The sequence below is a fragment of the Vulpes lagopus genome, chromosome 11 (genome assembly GCF_018345385.1).
Source record: "Vulpes lagopus strain Blue_001 chromosome 11, ASM1834538v1, whole genome shotgun sequence".
NCBI classification, from domain to species: domain Eukaryota; kingdom Metazoa; phylum Chordata; class Mammalia; order Carnivora; family Canidae; genus Vulpes; species Vulpes lagopus.
Window position 1 is genome coordinate 92,090,867 of NC_054834.1, and position 14,970 is coordinate 92,105,836.

General features: G+C 37.7%; 1 protein-coding gene across 3 annotated transcripts in view; it reads left to right on the forward strand.

Moving 5' to 3' along the window:
- The window catches only part of B3GALT1 (beta-1,3-galactosyltransferase 1), a 513,956-nt gene that overhangs the window by 459,297 nt on the left and 39,689 nt on the right, over nt 1-14,970 (forward strand). The gene's annotated exons all lie outside the window — the stretch shown is intronic.

Genomic DNA, 14,970 nt, shown 5'->3' on the forward strand with positions numbered 1-14,970 from the left:
ATTGGTTATTTTCCTACACCTCAAAATTTATCCATAAAAGAGTAAAACCCCTTTGTTGTAACTGAAAGGTCAAATTAACTTCATTGTCCCTGTTTTTCTAACATGCTACTTATTGAACAAGTCCTTTTTTTCCCTGCTTTTAAAATGTTTAAGTTGGAATGCACTAATGTGATAAACTGGTGACTTTCATCCTGGTCACCCAATTCCATAAAGTCAAATGATCAAAGACTAAGCTATTTCTCACCTCACTTTAATCTCACTGCATCCATGGAAGATGGAAGGTAAACAGTCACACAGATCTCCAATTACCAATATCAAGATAAAAAAGAAATAGCTTTCCTTTTCCACCTTTGAAATTATATATGGATTGATGTAAAATAAATTTCAGAGCCTCAGGTACTCAAGTACTTGCTTTCTGATCGAAAACAATGCGTTCTGAACAAAGAATAAGGGATTAAGGAGGAGTCGTAACCTGGTTACCAAGCAGTCTCCGTGAGCACTGGGACAGCCCAGATAGGTTTCTACTATGAAACTCAGCCTTCCTTTCTTTGGCTTTTTGATTATTTAGATTAAAATTCCATTGGCACACTATGATTTGTATTTTCCCAAGAACCTATATAGCAGATGCGTAGTTAAGGGAATTAAAAAATTATTAAAAGTTAAAACTGTATGTAGTCGCCTCAGAATAAAAAATTTAATTTTAAAAAATCATTAAAAGAAATCCAAAATGATAAGGAAAGGTAGAAACAATTCGATGTATTGCTTTAGAACAGAAACATATGGGAAGAATATTCTAAGACCATTATAACACCAATACACCCTTTGAAATTTTAATTAGGAAAAAAAAAAAAAAGCCTGGAACAATTCTCTTTTGCCTGTGGGTTGCTTGTCCTGCTTAGAGTCATCATTGCTCTATGGGGAGAATGGCCCTTTTATTTGCCTGAATTAACAAAAATAATTGCTTATTTTATATCTGTCTTAAAAATAACTCCTCCATTAAATGCTTTTCTTTTCTATGGTAATATTTGGGATTTTTATCCAAGACTTAGAATCAGTCCAATACTGTATCTAAGGAAAATCCTGATTGTTTTTCATTCATTTCTGTGCTAGGATGCAGTGCTCCCATATTCTGAACAAGCAGAGATCTATGCTGCTTTGTTTTCACACCTCTAACAGTAAACTGGCAATCCTACCACTGGTTGACTTAAATTCCAAAGCTTGGAGACCATCCATCCACCATCAGTTAGCATTATAGAAAACCAGCTTTCTTGGGCACCTGGGTGGCTAAGTTGGTTAAGTGTCTGACATCGGCTTAGGTCATGATCTCAGGGTCCTGTGACCGAGCCCCTATGGAGCCTGGCATTGAGTTTGCTTGTCTCTCTATCTCTTCCCCCATTTGTCCTCTCTCTCAAATAAGTAAATAAAATATTAAAAAAAAAAAAAAAAAAACAGAAAACCAGGTTTCCAAGGTTTTACAAGGTGTTTGTTTGGTTTTGGTTTTTTGGTTTGGGTGGGGTTTTTTGTTTTTTTGTTTTGTTTTGTTTTGTTTTTTTGTTTTGTTTTTTTGTTTAGAGAGAGTTGCCCTTGAATCAAAAACCATGCACATATATCTCTACTGCCGGGTGAAAAAGTGTTGTTTTTTTTTTTTTAAGATTTTATTTATTTATTCATGAGAGACACAGAGAGAGAGAGAGAGAGGCAGAGACACAGGCAGAGGGAGAAGCAGGCTCCATGCAGGGAGCCCGATGTGGGACTCAATCCCGGGTCTCCAGGATTCGGCCCTGGGCCGAAGGCAGACGCTAAACTGCTGAGCCACCCAGTGGTCCCCTGAAAAAATGGTTTGAGGAGAAATGTTGAACACCTACTCCATCCATATATTTATATCCTGAGGCATGTGTGGCATGTGTTCATATCATAATGATCCGCTTCCTTCTGGAGCTGCCATCCCTAAGTTGTGTTAATATTTGGCCTTTCCTTTTACTGGACTTGATTTTAACTTCGGTAAACACACCGAAGGCAGGTGCCAAACCGCTGCGTCACCCAGGGATCCCTGTCCCTGAAATCTTTATTGGAAAGAGATAGCATATGAATAAATTCAACAATTAAAATATTCTTACTTTAGCATAACAATTTTTTAAATTTTAAAACATATGAAAGGCTTCATTAGGGAAATAGTAATTAGATATGAAAACAGGGTAAAACAGAAATGAACATGGTGCGTTACACTAGACATTAAGTAGGCATTAGTAAAAATAAAGGTTTTTCTCTAGCAAGGTAGGGGGAAGACTTAAGGAACATTTTTGAGAGGCCATGAAATGAAGGACAGTTTTGTCAACTTTTTTACATCCCCTCAAATATCCCATCATTATGACGTATACTGAGTTATACTTAGTTCGTCGTATTTCTGACTTTGCTCTTGTTAGCTTTGATTTCTCGAGAATATGACCCATGATTTAGTCATTCCTATATATAATTCAATATCTGATCCATAGTAGGGCTTCAATAAATATTTTTGAATGCCAAGTGAGTTTTCATCTCTTCATTGACTTTCCTGTGTGAAGACATTTTTCAAAGTGCTTTCTAAATCCTATGATTTTAATGAATACACTTTAATTTATGTTGCCATAGATACCATTTCCTAAATATGGTTCTTGATACTGCATCTTGACTCCAGTCATTTCATCTGTGAATGGGTCATTATCAGATTAAAAGAAGCCTACATCCAAGCATTTGTCTCAATGTTGATGAAATGTATCAAAATCAACTCTTGAAAACAAGCCGTCAGTTTCAGAAACCCAAGAAAAATTAATGTAATATTTTGAGGGTTTTTTTACTTCACTAGCTTTTGCTAAAAATGATTGTCCATCAAATGTAAAGAGAGAGTTTGAAAAATTGTTTCAAACCAAATCACTACACCTGCTTTTAGTTTTGAACCTGCTTTTAGCTTTCTAGAAGAGTCTAAATGCTTCTTTGTGGTTTTATATTCCTTGTGTCTGGTGCTTGCTCTTGTCAAGCTGTGAAGAGATTGTATTCTCATTAAGAAATGAGGGGGAAAGTTTAAAGCAAATGTTAAAGGGCAATCTAATTACTTTATGAAATATGAGATGTGTACAAGACCCACAGACAAAGGTTCTTAGTTTTAATAAAATTTCTGTCTGATTTCAATAAATGAATAAATGAATTCTATTGATGAATTATATACATACATATGTATGTATATACACGCACACACAAAGTATATATACATTTAGATCCTCCCCTAAAAAATAAGCTTCCCCAAAGGAGGGATTTTTATCTGTTTTGTGCACTGATGTATTCCAGGTACCAAGAATACTGCCTGACATATATCTATTCTCATTAGACATTTGTTGAATGAACATAAAAATAGCGTGCTGAGGGAATGATAGCATTTCATTATTAGCTCTATTTCAGTCCAACTAATTTTTCCCATTATTTGATTTCATGTACATAAAATCATTGAGAAAGGGATCCCAGGAGTAAAAATGGGACATGCAAGCAGCTCCAAGGATAGTCAGCAGTGAGCATTCTTGTGTGGTGCCTTCTTTTTTTCTTAATATTTTGTTTATTTATTTGAGAGTATGAGCAAGGTGGGGCAGGCTCGGACAGAGGGAGAGGTAGAGGCAGACTCCCAGCTGAGCAGGGAGCCAAACACGGGCTGGATCCCAGGACCCTAAGATCATGACCTGAGCTGAAGGCAGACACTTAACACACTGAGCCACCCAGGGCCCCTTAGGTGGCGCCTTCTAAAGTTTGGAATCCCATGATTAAACAACCTCTAGAGCCTTTGTTTTTTTAACCATTAAATCAAATGTTTAGGAAGGGAAAACTACCACCAGTATCATCCTCCCCCAGAACCCACTGTCACCCCACTCTCATTCAAACTCTTCCCCTAAACTTTCTCAATGGAGGAAAAGCAAAACAAAATGTATAAATATGCAAGTAAAAGTCCCAAGTAAAATGAAAGCAATAAATACACTAAAAGTATCATCTGCAACTCAGCTTCCCTGCCTAACCCTTATCTTTGAAACTTTGGAATTATTCCTTAATATTGAAAAACCCTCTGGAAACAACTTTAAATAACTCCTCTTTTCACCCTCACAAGAGTGGCTTCTGTTGAGGAACCAAAGGAATCTGTTGATCCTTGTCTTTGCGCATGGGTTTGGGCAATTGTGTGAATGAGACCTGTGCCTGATGAGCCCTCACACACCAGGAAGAACTGGGGTGCACACCTTTTATGTCCTAATCTAGAGGCCCTCAGCTCACCGAGCTTTGAGTGTTGGAGTCTAGAGAGAGCATCTGCAGGAAGGAGGCATGCCCTGGACCTGAATTTAGAAACCGTACGTGAAAAGCTGACTCAAAAGAGCCACTCACATATATTCATTGCAAGTTATTTCTATATAACAGAAATTTAAAGGGTGAAAGGTGAAACAGCCAACATATGAGTAGGGAGTTGGTGTGCTGGCTCCTTGGCAATGCATGATTAGATTATATGATCTTATATATATATATGTGTGTGTGTGTGTGTGTGTGTGTGTGTGTGTATAAAATGATATGTAATAATGTTATGTATGTAATTATATATCTTAAAATATATATGACTTATGGAGAGAATGGAAAGAGAATAAAACTATAATATATAATTTATATTATACTATATATTATATTGTACTATGTTATATTATATGTTTTTCAATACTCTTCTACAAAGATCAGGGCCTGAGGCTCTGATTAAGTCTTAAGGGCAATAGTGAAAACAAAACCAGTTGGTATATATTGGTCCTAAATCAAAAAAGCCATCAATTAGGAAAATCACCCCGTCTTGTTTGTCCTCCCTTTGAATGAGTAAGGAAAGTCATTGTAGACGTGGGTGACAGAAGAGAAAATGTGAACCTTAGATTTAAATAATTCACTTCCCCAAGACTCTACTTAAAATTTAAAGGTCTAGCTTACGCATTAAAAAAAAAAAAACCTGGAATCTTATATTTGTGATGTTTTATCCATTTCACATATGCATTTCTAAAATTGGACTATAGTTCTTAGAAAAAAATAACAGTCTGCTTTCCATGAAATCTCCCTAAAGGATATGAATGTTTTTATTTGCTACAATGAGCCACCTGAATGTCATGCCATAATGCAACATGACAATACTTAACCTGGGGTAATTCAGCATGACAGCATTTTTTTGGACAGACTTTAAAGTATTTTAGATTAATTTGCCATATTAGCAAGTGTTGCATGGAATTTGCTACAGCTTTTTGAGTCTACATGCATTAAATATCACATGATCCTTGTGTGTCCCTGACACCAAATACCAGCTCTCATAGGGTTATCATGAGAAGACACTATGGAGTAGCCAGTTGTAGTCTCCTCCTGGTATAGGACAAAGTGAGATTTTATAAATTCTTCCAGGAGCATCCCAACACATTTGGTGGCAAGCATCAATAATCCTTTTTCTCTCTGCACCCATAGGCAGTTGTACAATAAGACACCGTTGGATGGGAATTTTCTGTAGTGCTGTATCCCGCAAACACACGGATGTATTGACATAGCTTGCCCTGTAGCCCTCAGTGTGAGCTCTGACTTCATGTAGTATGCAGCCCAGTACCTTGATGAACATGACTCTCAAGTTGGGAGAAGCCTCCCAAGTGATGAAGAATGAGAAAAAATTCTCAGGCTTCTAATGCGAGCCTAATGGAAAAGAATGGGTGTGTGAAAGGCACACAGGAGCCAGCACCTCACTGGGTTTCAAAGAGACTGCTAATCTCATTATTTGTGGATGTTTTTAATATTTTTTTAAAATATAAATAGTTGAATCCATATCGGTTGTAAACCATGGAAGCAATTTAGGGGTATAGAGAATAGAGTAAATTTTGCCTTTGCACAGTCTGCTCCCACCATTCCACTTCTGTCCGTAGAGGTAATGGCTATTAACTGTTTCTTATTTGATTTGGGGGTTAGGTTTAAACATTTAAACTTAATATAACCAAATGGTTTAATGATTCTTCTAATGGGACTCATTCATAGTTGAAATTCAATTATATCTATCATATCCCCATATATTAGCTATCTCTAGTAAGTCCCTGTTATAACTATTTTATCAGCAACTCTTTTTTTTTTTTTTATCAGCAACTCTTTTTTTTTTTTTTATCAGCAACTCTTGAAATACATTACTACAGTGCATCCAATCCAAGAAGAACTTCTTTTTTTTTTTTAGAACTTCTTTTTTTAAAAAAAGATTTATTTATTCATGAGAGACACAGAGACACAGGCAGACACAGGCAGAGGGAGAGGCTCCCTCTCCATGCAGGGAGCCTGACGTGGGACTCGATCCCCAGACTCCAGGATCACACCCTGGGCCGAAGGCAGGCACTCAACTGCTGAGCCACCCAGGGATCCCCCCGCGAAGAAGAACTTCTTAACATTTATAATGTGACTGCCCATAGATAATTGCTGTGACTTTATAATCCACGGATTGAAAAATGGGAATAACAAAAATCTACAGTGAAGTCGACACTTTAAAATGAACTCACATTTTTCTCATCACTGAGTCATATGTACACATTTGAAAAAAATAATAGTACCTACATGTAAAAGACATGATTTATTTAGGCTGCAATGATTGGTGTGCAGATGGATTTTCAGATCAGATCACATGAGGAAATTAATTCATCATTGCTGCCCACGTGTCCATCCACCCCCATACACACACACACACACACACACACACACACACATACACACACACACACACCCCTCAGTTTGGGAACTAACAGCATCAGACTATAGAAACTCCATCAAGCAGGGAAGTTCATTTAAAACGAATCCTTAAAAGATTGCAGTGAAGCAACACTGTTCTAAATGGGTCATCACTTAATTTTTAGATATTTATGTGTTTTGAAGAGCAAATAGGCTTTCTATTCCAAAATAGCTCAATTACGTTTTGATTGCAACATCAGATTTTCCAAGGATCTTGGATCTCAAATACTGTAATCACTTATACATAAGTTGATAATTGCTTTACAAAAATAAAAACGGTTGCTGTGGTGGGGATATAGTGTGGGCATATGTGGTGTTTTCTCATCCTAGAGACCTCACAATGTACTTAGCTCTATTGATTTTGGAACACACGTTGTTTGAATCTGCATAATTTCAGGTACTGCATCTTCTAGGTAAGGAAGAGAAGACAATGAACCCACAGACAGATGTCTGTGCCCCTGGCAGGACCTTGTCCAGGGAGTATGGGGCCGGGTGAGGAGAGGAGGGTTTTGTGGCAGCTCACTCAGCTCTTTGACCTTTAGCAGGTAGCTAACTACACAGAGTTAAACCTGTGTAGTTAGCTTCATTCGCTTCCTGCACAAACGCTTAAGAAATGAAAGCATATACAGTTCATTTAACCAAAACTCCCCCAAGGAATACCTTTTTTGAAAAAAAGTACACTCAGAGTGACCTGTTTACACCCTCATTCCATCATATGTGTCACGATCCTGGAGTAGTGGGCAGTTCTAGGCAAGCATTTAGCCTGTGAAAGAACTTTTTTGCTTTAAAGCATATGAAGCCTTAAAGGCATATTTCACAAGTCCTTTTGGTACTTATTACCATTCTTTTCCAGGGGAAATGTATTACAAGGAGTACATGCACAGTTGCCGTGATTTGTGGCTTTTCTCAAAATTTCTTTTTTAGTTTTCATTGAAAGAGAAAAATGAACGGATTGGTTTTTAGGAACCACCCTGAGAGGTGTTTAATGGAAGGAATAGATGGACTACATAAGGTACCATATCTTTGGGGCTAGCTACTATTGCACTAAGTGTAATGAATACAGGGAGAACCAGGTGATTCTTCATGTAACTTTCAACTGTAACATTGATCATTCCAGCTATCTGAGTACTACACAGCACATATTTGTTTATTGCCTATAGTTTAAGTAACATCCAGCTAAAATTGCTAAGCTCAGTAGGTCCCATTTCTTGCCCCACACAAAGAAAATAACACATAGATCCAAAGGCAGTTTATCAGATAATTTTTAAATAGAATTCCAGAGAGCTCTGCACATATTGCCAAAGGTCGTTGATTGTTATCTTTGAAGAAAAATAGTTTCTTTTCCTCTATCTGTCCAGTTAAAATGTACAGCTTCCTCCTTGAAAAGAAAATCGGGCAAAAACAGTAACACAAGAAGAAAACATGAGGGTGTAGCTCGCCCACCGTGTTCTCAGTGACAGAGTGGGCTGCCTAAATATCAAAGTTCCAGGCAAAAGAACAACAGTATGCAGCCCAGGTGATATTGCTGTCAAGGACATGAGGTGTAGGTGGCTTCCAGGACCTTTAGGGAGCAGGGCATTATGGATATTAAAACTTAAAAAAAACTAGCATTAATCAAAGTACTAGAATAAAACCGCATTCATGTAGCATAGTTGTAGTGAAAATTGTAAGCTTTCTCCTATGAACCTATTCTTTAGGTGTCTGACATTCAAATTTAGTCTTTCTATGAGATCATTAGTCTATAGGCTTCACCTATTTTTGTTTTCCAAATAAGAAGACTTGTGTTTTTTAACATGAGTTCTGTTTCCCTGACATCTCTAAACAGATTTCTTTTACCAGTTAGCCAAAGCGTGGACACTTTCACAGGGGTGGGTTTAAATCCTCATTCTTTTGGAAGGTCTGCTGAGGAAAATGTGCCCAATTTAGAAGTAACAGATGTGTGGCTTTTTGTGTTTTTTGGTTTTGTTTTGTTTTTGCACATCTAAGTACCCAGCAAACCTAGGGTAAGAGAAGAGCTTTATGTTTCAGAAGAAAAAAATGACTCCTCCCACCCTAGACCTGTTGCTTGCCATGCCACAACTTCAGCAAGTCTTGCTGATCTTAGGATATAGAAATCTCTCAGCCGTTAGAAACGACAAATACCCACCATTTGCTTCAACGTGGATGGAACTGGAGGGTCTTATGCTGAGTGAAGTAAGTCAATCGGAGAAGGACAAACATTGTATGTTCTCATTCATTTGGGGAATATAAATAATAGTGAAAGAGAATATAAGGGAAGGGAGAAGAAATGTGTGGGAAATATCAGAAAGGGAGACAGAACATAAAGACTCCTAACTCTGGGAAACGAACTAGGGGTGATGGAAGGGGGGGGAGGAGAGCGGGGGGTGGGGGTGAATGGGTGACAGGCACTGAGGGGGGCACTTGACAGGATGAGCACTGGGTGTTATTCTGTATGTTGGCAAATTGAACACCAATAAAAAAATAAATGTATTATTAAAAAAAAAAAGATGAAAAGTTAAAAAGTTAAAAAAAAGAATATAGAAATCTCCATTCAGGATGATCCATTAAGAGCAAAAGTGACCTCTCTGTAAGTCCCCACCCTCTGCAGAAGCTGCCATAGGTTCTCTGTCATGACTCTCTCTGGTCAATATGGTTGCTGGCATCTGCACTACATGTGCCTGGGTATGGTCGGGAACCTCTTAAATCAGGAGGAAGATCACTTTCCACCGACATGTCAAGTCAAGATGCTACCCTTTGAATTAAGAGGTGCTGTTGCTGCTTTGATTGTCTATAGAACATGCATTTTAGACTGTTGGTTTTGTTTGCTGTTTTTTTTCATAGTGGTGATGTATTTGTGCAGAAACTGGCCTATTCTTTCAACCATTATCTCTAGTGACAGATTCCATATCCATTCCTAAAAAGACTGATCTAGAATAAAATGCCTCTAGAAAAAGAAGAAAAAAGCAAAACAACTACCCACAGATGGGTCACACTCAATTCGCACTGGAACTAACTGGCTGCAGGCAGTCATGTTCAAATCAGTCATGTTCAAAACCAGCACTCATGTTCAAATTCCATGAGCTTACATGGCATGATTTATTATAACAGTATTTGCAAGATATGTGGAGCATGACCTGAAAAACTCCAGCAAGGCAGTAGTTGACTCAGTCAGTATGCAAGCTGTGCAGAATTTCTTTGCGGGTAAACTTTGGAATGGTCTTAATTTTCAGAATCAGCTTTGGCATCCTTAAAGGCAGAGAAAAACACTGTAGCTAAAGGGTTTGACAGCCAAACTTAAACAAGGATCTATTCCGTTCTTCTCAGTTTGTTTCTTTTAAAGGTAAATTCATGTTGTACCAGAATCATTTGCGAAGCAACTCATCTATACAGGCTAAACTTTTTAAAGTAAACATACACTAGGACATTTGAGATTCCTGAAAAGTATCATGAAGTTATATCAAACTTTTGAAAAGCTCATAGTGTGCCAAATTTTGGAATTTCTTACTTAATAAGACTTTGAAAACAAACTTGGATTTTCTTTATTCTTCTTTAAATACCCAAGACCTAGTATGCGAATTGCTCTTAAAAGGAAAATAAAAATATTGTTGAACTGGTAAAAGACTGGCTCACATGCATTTCAGCTTAAAATCAGAAAAAACAGGCCATGTAATTTGGGGCTCTGTGCTAAATTCCTTTATCCTCACAATATCCCCTGTTTGATTAACAGAAACATTAACTGCATTCATATTTTTCAGTCAGAACTAGTAGAGCTATTGCTCTTAATTTTCAGTATTCTGAACACGTCATTCAAGAGAAAAATGCATTTGATCACACACCAAGGCCTATGCGTGCACACGCACGCACACACACACCCACACCCTGTTCAGCATCTATCTTCTATACTTCAGTATCTCTGTTACTATACTTTGTTATCTGACTTTTTTTATCTTTCTCAAGAAGGATATGAGTTCTTTTGTATTTCCAGCTCCTAGTAGAATACCATAATAATAGAAAATACTCAAAGTAGTTTTGTTGAGTGAAACAGTAGGTATTACAGGAGAGGAATTAAGAAGCTGATTCTAGAATCCATAGTGTGGCCATAGCTGTATTTTATCAGTTCATCTAAGATCAAGGTTTTTTTTTTTTTTTTTTAAGATCAAGGTATTGAGAGACTGAGCTCCTACCAAGTACAAGGCTCTGTGCTTAAGTTGTGATGTGTAAGATGGAGTGTGTGCCCAGTGATTTTATGTCGTGAAAGAACGGTTTTCGGAAACCTCACTTCCTCTCTGCTTTGATGCCTGTTACAGAAGTGTGATAGACGATGGAATAGAGATAGTCGATACTGAGTCACTTTTTAATCACTGAATTTTTGAATCATCCACACTTTTCTTATTGAGTTTCAAAATTCTAGCCTCATGCACTAAAATCATGACAAGTTCTCCTCCATTTGAAGTCTATTGTTCTTTCCTAAATCAGATGTCTAAGTGGTGTTTTGCAAAATCTGCGGCAACAAGATTTAGTGTAGGATATAGGGGCAAAGCTGAGAAGAGTTTCTGTATAATCTGTCTCTGCTTGTCAAATCTTGTGTCTCCCTATTATCTTTTTCTGGTAAAGGACTCTAGAAGAAGAAAAAATTTCAATAGATATGCAGCCTTGTACAGAATGGTCCCCCTGAAACTTTCTGCTACCGCAGCCAATGGTGAAGTCTCTCACACTACTCTCTGAGTTTCCTAATGATGTTGGTATTTGCGAACAGAAATTGGCTTAGTTCATCTTTCCTAGAAAGTAACCATTTTTAAAAAGCTGGAATGCTTTTAATTGAAATTCTTCGTGTGGCTTGGTTAATACACTTAAAGTCTTTTCCCACCTTATGGTATACATCCTGAACTGCCTCCAGAAATATTTAATGACTTCATTAAACAAAGACATGCCACAGTTTTTATCATTCTACTTTATTAGCATGAATGACCATGTTTACGTATAAAGAAATGGAAGTACTTTTAAACCAAATCATTTCAGTTGTTTTTTTTTTTCTAAGTATTTTATCCCAGATGTTGGATCATTGTCAGTGCTTGCTCCTTTGACAACTCTGTCACTTAGGCTCTGGCGGTCATATCAGGGAATAGTGTCTCGTAGGGTTTGTTCTGATTCTAAGGGAGCTCAATTGCCCCTTTCAGAAAGGCAACAAAAAAGATCACTGACAACGCAGCAGGGCTAGAAATCCTGGGGTTAGAATAGTACTCTGTGTAGAATAGGGAAGACCTAGCCTGCCGAAGTTACAGTAATCCAAGCTGGTGGTGGCACACATGGAACCATCCCTGCTCCAGCACTGCCTCACGGTGGGCTCAGGCCTCCTCGTGACTGCATCACAGCTCAACCTCTCCCACCCTTTCTTCCTTCCCTTCTCATCATGGCATGGGTGTTAGTCCCCAGAATACACCCCACTAAACTTCCTGCACAGATATCTCAGAGTCTCAAGGTCTGTTTCCCAGAAATCCAGCCTGTGAGAAGAGAAATGGAAAATTAAGTTCATGATCATTGAAACTTAGAGAGTGAGAACCCTGTTCTGTCTCCTAAATTCGTTAACTAATTAGATCACCTCTTACCTCCAGCTGGTTCCCGAACAACTCACAGAACTTACCTTGGTAAGTTAATAGGCAACTTTCTTCTGTCAGTCTTTATTCAAGTCCTTGGTTGCAGACAGACCACGCAAAAACCAGGATTACATGTGGCCAGATGTTGACATTAGAGATTCACGGTGCAAATCACTTCATTGCTGCAAAGAGGGCTGCAGCAAACCTGGGGAGACAGAGCCCCATATCCAGATAGTATCTACCTACTTTATCCTATTTTGTCATAAAATACTTGCTAGCTAACTCTCATGTGGAGACATACAAAGCAAATGTGATTCTTCAGACAAAAATGGCATGTACAAAATTTTCTTTATTTTTTTTTTTAAGTAGGCTCCACACCCATTGTGGGGCTTGAACTCACAACTTGTCCATAGAACAAGAGACTGAGAGTTGCACACTCTACTCACTGAGCCAGCCAAGCATCCCCAGAATTCTTTTTTGCCATTTAAAGCTAAAAAGAAGAGAAGATATTAATGAGATATAATAGAATAATGTACTAGCGTAGCTATATTTTTAGGCCTGATAAAATTGTAACTTAGATTAAGAGGTGAGTGACAAATTTTTAGTCTAGGCAATTTCTCCAGAAAAACACAATTTATATAGTCAATTTTCAATTATCTGCCCAAGGAGAAATAGCAATAATGGCAATTATCCAAAAGAGTAGATAATGAACAAATTCATTTCTATTTGACTTTGAAATATTGTTTTGTATTCCAAAACCAACATTTGGATGTGGATGCTTTTTAAATTCTGTAAAGTTGCTATGCCTAAACTTAAACACTAAAATTATATTTTAGAAATCAGATGGAAGAAAGTGGCTTATATTCTTCATCTTGCCTTGTATAGTACTTTCCTACTTTCTATATTATTGCTGAAAATAGATCTTATCCCTTAGGGTAATGTTACATTCATCCTAAAGACTATTTGCATCTACGTGTTTCCTATTTATATTTTCCTAGCACCTATGATAATTTAATATTTTGGTTGAATGGACAGCTTCCCTCTCTGCCCTTGCTTGGCTAAAGTTAATTATATTTATATTTTATGTGTATGTCCAAAAAAAAAAAAAACTAAACAGAATAAGTGGTCAAGATAAAGAGTTATATCCCAGTAAGACTTGAGATGTATGAATGCAAATATCTGCCCGTGGAAAATTGAGTTGGCCATATATACATTTTCCACACCTATTTTGGACCTGGTTTGGTCATTTTTCACTCAGTAAATGCTAAATTATATACAAAGTTACCTGGCATTGGATCTGGCTCATGTTAGCCGTCAGTAACTGCTCATTTCCTTTATTCCTTGCTTCCTTTTCTTCACTAATGTTTTATATAAGATGCTTCATATTAACACTTCATTACTTCAGTAAATACTTATGTTTCATTCCATTCTTTTTCTGTACAGAAAATATTCATTTGGGGGATCCCTGGGTGGCTCAGCGGTTTAGTGCCTGCCTTGGGGCCAGGACGTGATCCTGGAGTCCCAGGATCGAGTCCCACATCGGGCTCCCTGCATGGGGCCTGCTTCTCCCTCTGCCTGTGTCTCTGCCTCTCTTTCTCTCTCTCTGTGTCTCTAATGAATAAATAAATAAAATCTTTATTTAAAAAAAAAAAGATTCATTTTTTACAAATAAGGAATTTTTTTTAAGATGCTAAAGTAAAATCTTCAGGTGTTATTTTCCCAATGTCAATACCCACTATGTGTTTTAATTCCTAAGAGCTACCTCCATGGAATTTGATTTATCACTATTTTTCTTATGTTTTATTTATATAATTTCTACCCCCAATGTGGGGCTCAAACTCATGACCCTGAGATCAAGAGTCTCATGCTCTACTGACTGAACCAGCCAAGTGCCCCAGGTTTACCACTATTCATCTGTTAAGGGCATAGCATTTTAAAGTTAAGCATGAGAGTTTATGCACACTAACAATTGACCACACACTCTCCTGTCTTACTCCCAGTCATGTGATACACTCCCCTTCTAAACAGTACGTTTTTATATAAGGCAGATTTTATCAAGCATTCCAATGCTTTTGATTGGTTGCTTTAGGACTCCTTTAATAAGGTTTTGGTGTTTGACCAAAGCTGGCTTTCTTTCCCTTCAAAGATCTACATAGTATCTTCAGTTGAACCTGGCAAGGCACTGGAGAGGTGGGTTAAAAAAATGGCTAGACCTAGTTCCAAACACTGGCTCTGCTACCTACCAGGGGGATGTTAGACCAGAGACTGTCTCTCAAGGTCATGGTTTACTCTTTATTAAAATGAAGATAATAATATCAGATGAAGGGGCTTGTGGTGATGCTTACGGATAATAAATGTAGGCAAGTTAGTGCATGTTAGGCCTTCAAGAAATGTTCGTATGTGTTACAGATACTAATATTTACTGAGCACCTACCTTGTGCAAATACCGCTCTAGGCATTTTCTCTGTATTGATTCATTTACACCTCAGTACACCTCTGTGATTCAGGGAGTGGTATCACTGTTTTATACATGTGACCTAGAGGGCTTAAGGCACGGTAAGCAGCTGAATCTGTATTACAGCCCATTCCCTACGCTTAG